This window comes from Gavialis gangeticus, unplaced genomic scaffold (assembly GCF_001723915.1).
Source record: "Gavialis gangeticus isolate Ggan-Ray unplaced genomic scaffold, GavGan_comp1, whole genome shotgun sequence".
Lineage (NCBI taxonomy): Eukaryota > Metazoa > Chordata > Crocodylia > Gavialidae > Gavialis > Gavialis gangeticus.
Genome location: NW_017729033.1, coordinates 23,022,196 through 23,030,336, shown reverse-complemented (window position 1 = coordinate 23,030,336; position 8,141 = coordinate 23,022,196).

The window sequence follows — 8,141 nt, the reverse complement described above, 5'->3', positions numbered from 1 at the left end:
ACGGAGGTGAAGAATTGGCTAAAGAGGTCCGCTTTCTCCTCTGACGCAACCACCAGATTGCCCAGCGTATCCTGCAGGGGTCCCACATTACCCACATTATTTCAAACATTCATATACAGTATTAGCTACTGTTCTGACACTAACTACTAATCCTGAGTCAACTACTGAGCAACGATTCTTTCCCATTGCAATCATTAATAGCAACCTACCAAACTCACAGCAGAAGTGGGCCATGCAGCAGCTCCTTTAATCTTGCAGGTTCCTCCCACCCCATTGCTGATTGGCTGAGAGGCCTTGGTGGCCCTGCTGCTTGCTGCTAACTATCTAGGAGGCAAAATGGTTCTATGTTTAAAAGAGCAGGTTTTGCCTTTCTGGAGTGAGTGGCAGGGCCTGTCCACCAATCACTAGGCACGGGGCCCAGGGCAGAACCTGCAAGATTAAAGGAGCTGCCACACAGCCCACTTCTGCTGTGAATTCGGTAGGTCCCTGATCATTAATCTCAACAAACTGGAAAGCTAAGCTGAAGCTAACTAGATGAAGTTCAGTGCAGACAAATGCAAGGTACTACACCTTGGGAAAAATAATCAAACCTAAATATATAACGGCTGACACCTGGTTGGATGGCAGTACTGTGGAGAAGGATCTGGGGGTGTTGTTAGAACACAGACTCAGTAGGAGTCTGCAGTGTGATGTAGCTGCAAAAGGGTGAATGTGGTTTGAGATGCATCAATAGAAACATTAGGTGCAAGACACAGGAGGTGATAGTGCCTCTCTACTTGCCACTGGTTAGGCATCATCTGGAGTACTGTGTGCAATTTTGGACTCTACATTTTTAAAAGGACATGGAGAAGTTAGAGTGGGTCCAGAGGTAGGCAAAAAAGACAATAAAGGACTTGGAAAGAAAGTCATACAAAGAGAAGCTGAAGAAGCTAGGTATATTCAGCTTACGGAAAAGGCACTTAAGAGGGGACATGATAGTGGTCACCAAATACTTGAAAGGCTGCCATGAAGAAGAGGGAAAGCACCTTTTCTGTCTTGCTGCAGAGAAGAGGATGCAGACCAATGGCTTGAAGTGGGAGCAAAGTAGATTTAGACTGGATATAAGGAAAAATTTATTCACTGTTAGAACAGTGAGGTAGTGGAATAGACTGCCTAGGGAAACTGTGCACCCTCCACCTTTAGAGGTCTAAGCTAGAGCCTACAAGAATTGAAAATGTAGAGAACACAGTAAATAAAGGCAATGATTTTTAAGGAGCAGAAGGAGGACTGATCTATACTATAGTAACATACTGGAGATCATTATAGAACTGGATGAACCAGAATATCCTTTCACCATTGCAAGTATGAATCATAAATGGCTCCTTTGAAGTCAAAGGAGATGGGATGCTCTAATGCTGATATAAAAGAGGGAAGAATTGGATGTATTAATAAGAAATTCAGCCACCACCATGGTTCCAGTGCCACTGCAAGCAAAGCATAAGAGAGGAAGAGAAAGATAAATGCCAATTGCTCTGCACCGCAACTAGTGTCTTCATGTGAGCCAGCATTAATTTGAAGATCAAGGTTGCTGTTTGCTCCCCAGTAAGAATTGTGCTGTATTGTTACTATTAAGAATCTTTATCTTTTTATGTATAGCTTCAAGCACGTTACTCAGTCTGTTGCGACTTTTCTCTGACAGTAAGGAAGAAAAACATCCCTTCTGCTTTGCTGTTTTTTTGTTCTGACTTGGCAGCCCTAACTTTCCCTCTATCAAGAAGGTTGTTTTTTTCCTAATAGGTGTTGCCATGGTGCTGAAAAGCATAATGTGTGAGTGCTTCCATGAAGATTCATGAATTTGTCTTCCCAGTACCCTGTGCAGCATCCTAGAACCGACCCTCTTTAGGAGGTGTCTCAGACACTTATTTCATTGAGATAGACAGGACAGAAGCAGAAGAAAAAGAATGAGTTTAGATAAAGCACACACACAGATGTGTCATTTCTTAATTTAAGTGCTCTACCTTACTATAGAAAATCATAGAAAATTAGGGTTGGAAGGGACCTCAGGAGGTCATTTAGTCCAAACCCCTGCTCAAAAAAGGACCAGCCCCAACTAGATCATCCCATCCAAGGCTTTGACTACCCTTACAGAGTCTTAAAAACCTCTAAGGAAGGAGATTCCACAACCTCTCTGGGCAGCCTGTTTCCAGGGTTTTGCTACTCTCCTCGTAAGGACATTTTTCCTGATATCCAACCTAAACCTCCCTTGCTGAATTGCTCCTTACTCTGTCATCACTGAGTACAGTCTAGCTCCACCCTCCACCCTCTGGGACCACCCTTCAGGTAGCTGAAGGCTGCTATTAGATCCCTTCTCAATATTCTCTTCTCCAGACTCAATAAGCCCAGTTCCCTCAGCCTCTCTTCATAAGTCATGTGCCCCAGACTTCCAACCATTTCATTGCCCTCTGCTGGACTCTCTCCAGTTTGCCCTCATCTTTTCTGTACTTGGAGGTCCAAAACTGAATACAGTACTCCTGATGGGGCCTCACCAGTGCTGAGTAGAGGGGAATAATCACTTCCCTTTATCCGCTGGCAACACTTCTATTAATGCAGCCCAGTATGCCGTTAGCCGCCTTAGCAGCAATGTCACACTATTCTCTCATATTCAACTTATTTTCTGCTGTAACACCCAGGTTCTTTTCTGAAGACCTGTTCCTTAACCAGTCATTCCCAGCCTGTACCAGTGCATGGGATTGTTCTATCCTAAGTGCAGGACTTTGTATTTGTCTTTATTGAACTTCCTAAGGTTTTTTTTGGTCCAATCCTCCAATGTGTCTAGGTCTTTCTGAATCCTAGCCCTACCCTCCAACATATCTAGCACTCCACCAAGCTTGGTGTCATCATTACCACTTTAATCATTTTAATTTCTTATTTTAATATGTCAGTGTAACTATTTTTGAAAGAAAAAATTCATTATATTCAACTGTCTACTCAGATTCAGTAAAGCATTTTGTACTGCACAATATTTGCAGTCTATGAGACAGGAGCCTTGACATCTTCAGTACACACTCCTTTATATGCTATGACCTTTATTAATCATAGAAGACAAAGACCTGCCTATGATCATCCCCAGTCTACATGCACAAAACTTAGAAATTACTGGTGGATGATTAAAAAGTTGCATTACAGATTCTTGTGTATATGAGTATGGTACTTGAAAATCCTGTAACTAAGAAGCTTCTACTTTTAATTATACCACCAAAAACTGTATCGGCGATCCAGTTTTCTACTACCAACATATAAAAGTTTTCAAAAAAAAGGCCCAGTTGTGTTTTACATATAAATGTTTATACTTTTTAAAGGTATTTTTTTTCCTTACAGTAGAAATACTTGTATATCCTTGTTAGGTATAGAATTGCTGCTATGACTATAATAATGATAATTATACAGAGCATTTGAGTAGCAATTTCCATTCAGAGACTTTGAGTTGCTTGGCAAGGGTGGGTAAGTATTTTTAATTCTGGGGGAAATTGGGGGTAGATTTTGAAGGCCTTTAGGTTTTTTTCTACCGAAGATGCAATTTACTATAGGATAGTGATGCTCCATCTGTCTAGCTCTGTGGACTATTGTGAGCTGGCATGTGGGGGGCTATGTCATCTGGACTTCAGGGCTCCCTGCAGGTCCAGAAATTTGTCAGCAGGGGAGTAGTTGCAGTATTCATTTCTTTAGTTCTGAGATAAATTAATGCTGATGCTGCTCCCCCACTGCCAAATTCTGAACTTGTTGGGATCACCATGAACTGGATTACACAGCTCTGTAGACAGGTTCTAGTCTGCCGGCCAGAGGTTGAACATCACTACATAGGGTGTCAGCAGATACTTGATGACTAGTAGTATGCAGAAGGGGCCAGAGAGGATATAAATCCCAAGAACAGCAGATCTTTTTAGACTTAATGTCTAATACTATTGGGCATTTATACACATACATTTGTCTGTTCTGATGCACCAGAAATCCAATGCATCAAAGCAGACTCGATTAAGCGATTCTCCTCTGAATGAGATCTGATGCTCCCAGGGCAGTATTGCATGCATTTGTATAAATGACAAAATGCACATTAGCACTGAAAAAATGGCAGTAGTGTGCTTTTGAACTAAAATACCTTTCGTGTGTTTTAGTTCAAAAGCACACAACCATGTGTACAAATGCCCCTAGTTGTCTGTGAGGACAGGAGGCTGGATTCAGTCATATAGCTGGTCCATTCTAGACCTATGTTTTAATGAAGATAAAATTATACTTGTATGCATAAATCTAGCTTAGCAGATTTTAGCATAATAATTGAATTGATATGTGATAGTTTCTTTGTGATTGAGATTATTTATCTTTTATGGTATGATTCTGCTAAGAGCAGCAGAAATGGAGGGAGTTTAGTCAACTGGAATTCTAGAATTGATGTTAGAAAATGCTAAGTGAAAAAAATGAGAGAAAACTGTTTATGATAAAATCCAAAGAAAATCTGGTGAGTAGTCATCTGTCCCATAAGATTTAAACATTGAACTGCCTTGTTTCAAGCATTTATGAAGCATTTTTAGTGAATTCTCTTGTACTTATACTTCCCATGTAAAAATGCTGCTGATGCATTGTTATGGCATAGTACAAATATATGAAACAAAAGCGGTGTCTCTGTATTGATATTAGTCTTAGAGTTGAACTAAGAGATTTTATAAAACTGAAGCCAAAGCCCAAGAGTAATTCAAACAGTAGATTCAATAGTAATATATTAGGCGCTAGACAAGAGGTTCTACAACCAGTCCGTTTCTAGTTAACCCTTCACCCTGTTTTAGGGTTATCAGTGAGGAAGGACATCTGTCCTTTATCCCTGTTTTATGTTTGTAGCTTCCATCAGTAGCTTACACTGTACTAGTGGATCATGCACATTTACTACAGGTTTAGTGGTTAAATTGCATCATTTCACTTCCTCTTCCACCACTTCACAGATTCATAGATTCATAGATTATAGAGTTGGAAGGGACTCAATGGATCATCCTGTCCAACCCCCTGCTACCTGGCAGGAAAGAGGACTGAGGTCAGATGACCCCAGCCAGGTGACTGTCAAGCCTTCTCATGAAGACCTCCAAGTTAGGTGATAGTACCACCTCTCTTGGAAGCCCATTCCAGACTGGCCAAAAAATTTCTTCCTAATGTCTAGCCTAAATCTATTCTCCACTAGTTTGCACCCATCATTCCTAGTTACTCCATGGGGTGCTCTGGTAAACAGCACATCCCCAATTCTCTGCTGTCCTCCCCTGATAAACTTTTAGGTGGCTACAAGGTCACCCCTCAGCCATCTTTCGTAAAGGATGAAGAGATGTAGATCCCTCAACCTCTCCTCATAGGGTCTTTCATGGAGACCACTAATCATGTGAGTGGCCCTCCTCTGAACCCTCTCCAGATTCTCCATGTCCCTCTTGAAGTATGGCGCCCAAAGCTGGAAACAGTACTCCAACTGCAGCCTGACTAATGCCACATAGAGGGGGAGCATCACCTCCCTCAATCTGTTGGTCATGCATCTGCTAATACATGACAAGGTGCGATTGGCTTTGTTGATGGCCTTGTTACACTGCCAGCTCATGTTCATCTTGGAGTCAGCTATGACTCCAAGATCTCTCTCAGCCTCTGAGCTGCTGAGAAGATCATCCCCCAACCTGTAGGTGTGCTGGGGATTCCTCCTTCCTAGATGGAGTACCTTACATTTATCTTTGTTGAATTGCATGCTATTTCATTCCACCCATTGATTTAACCTGGCCAGGTTAGCCTGTATCTGCTCCCTGCCCTCTGGTGTATTAACTTTGCCCCATAACTTGGTATAATCTGCAAACTTGGGGAGAGTGCTCTCCACACCCTCCTCCAAATTGCTGATGAAGATACTAAATAACACCGGTCCAAGGACCAAACACTGCGGGACCCCACTGCCCACCTCCTTCCTGGCTGAAAATGACCCATCCACCACCACTTTCTGAGTGTGGTCCCTAGGCCAGTTAGCCTCCCACCTGACTGTGTAGGCATCCACTCCACAGCCCGTTAGCTTCCCTATGAGAATAGGATGCAAAACTGTGTCGAAGGCCTTCCTAAAATCCAGGTAGATGACATTGGCCTCAGCTCCTATGTCTAAGCAGTGTGTGACCTGGTCATAAAAAGCTATAAGGTTCTACCTGTGACAAACCCATGCTGGTTTCCTTTCAGCATCATTTCCCCTGCTGGGCCTTCACAAACGTGCTCTTTGATGATTTTTTCTAGTATTTTCCCAGGCCTAAAGTTACTCAGCTCTTCTTCCCTTCTTAAAAATGGGCACCACATTGGCCTTTTTCCAGTCCTCAGAGATGGCCGGAGCACCATGAGAGCTCAAAGAGCCATGCCAGTGGCTCAGCTATGACACTGGCCAATTCCTTCAGCACCCATGGATGGAGGTCATCCGGGCCGGCTCACTTGTACCCATCCAGCTCTTCCAAGTTCTCCTTAACTAAGTCAGCACTAACCTTTGGCAGTCTGGTGCCTTTTGGACATCTGTCTATGCTCAAGATAGGGGAATTGTCTTGATCAGTATTAAGGAATACTGAAGCAAAGAACTCACTGAAGAGCTCTGACTTTTTCTCTGCGTCAGCCACCAACTGACTTGATTTGTCCTGCAGGGGTCCTATGCTACTCTGCGCTTTCCGTCTGCTTGCTATGTATTTGTAAAAGGACTTTTTATTGTCCTGAATTGTTGTAGCCAGTCTAAGTTCCAGTCCTGCCTTGGCCTGCCTAATTGACTCCCTGCAATAGCACGCCAGGGGGGTGTATGCCTCCTTGGTGGCTTCCCCCTGCTTCCACTGCCTATAAATCTCTTTCTGTGCCCTCAGTCGTTCCTGAAGCTCCCTGTTCAGCCAACCGGGCTTTTTTTATCCCCTTACCCCCTTTCCTGCATAAGGGGATAGACTCCTTTTGTGCCCCAAGGATCACTCCCTTGAGAAACTTCCAGCCCTCTTGGACCCCCATTAGCTCAATGCTCTTGAGTTCCACCACCTCACTAACTGGGTTTCTAAGTTTACCAAAGTTGGCCATTCTGAAATCTAAAACTTTAGTATCACTGGATATTTTTCTCACCCTTTGCTGGATAGTAAACTCTACCTAGTGGTGGTCACTATCACCAAGGTTACTGTGTACCGACAGGTCCCCCACAAGGTCATCCCTGTTGCTAAGACTAGGTCTAGCAAGATGCTACCCCTGGTGGGACTGGACACCATCTGGGTTAGGTGGAGGTCCTGCACACAGTGTAGATCATGCCAGGAGCTGCTTCCCCGTCCCCCTGCTAGATTGCGCCGGAGGCAGGAGGCACCCAGCTGGGCTGCTTCCCCATCCACTGTGCTACATCGCTCCAGGGGTGAGAGGCTGTCTCCAGCTGGGCTGCCTCCCACCCCCAGCACAATCTAGTGTGGGGGACCAGGAAGCAGGCCAGCTAGGCTGCCTCCCACCCCTGGTACGATCTAGCACTGGGAACTGGGTAGCAGCCCAGCTGGGCTTCCTCCCACCCCCAATGTGATCTAGCGCAGGGGACTGGGTAGCAGCCCAGCTGGGCTACCTCCCACCCCCAGTGTGATCTAGCATTGGGGACCAGGTAGCAGCCCAGCTGGGCTGCTTTCTACCCCCAGGTGATCTAGTGGGGATGGGCTGGGCTGGACTCCCCATCCCCAGTGAAACTTTGAAACAGCCTTTCTGTTTCAATGGAACAGAACAGCTGTTTTGACTCAAAATGAAATTTGATACAAAATACTGTTCTGTCGAACCGTCGAAACTCAAGGTGAAACAGAATAGTGCCATTTCACACAGTTCTAATTTATACATATGCTCTGGAAGGTGGGGGATGCTTTAATTAGCACCAAGAGCCACTCTAATTAAAGTGCCTGAAGCATCACATGTATCAGCGTCCCCATGCTGAAAATTGGCATGGGGGTGCTTTAACTACAGCTCATCAAACAAGCTTTAGTTAAAGCACCCTCACCACCATTTTTCAACACAGGAATGCTGATGCATGTGATGTTGGAGTCTCCTGGAGCACAGTAATTACAGTGATTAATCAGCACAGTGGAGCAGCCTTGATGCACCTGTATAGATGCTGTGTATTTAGAGAT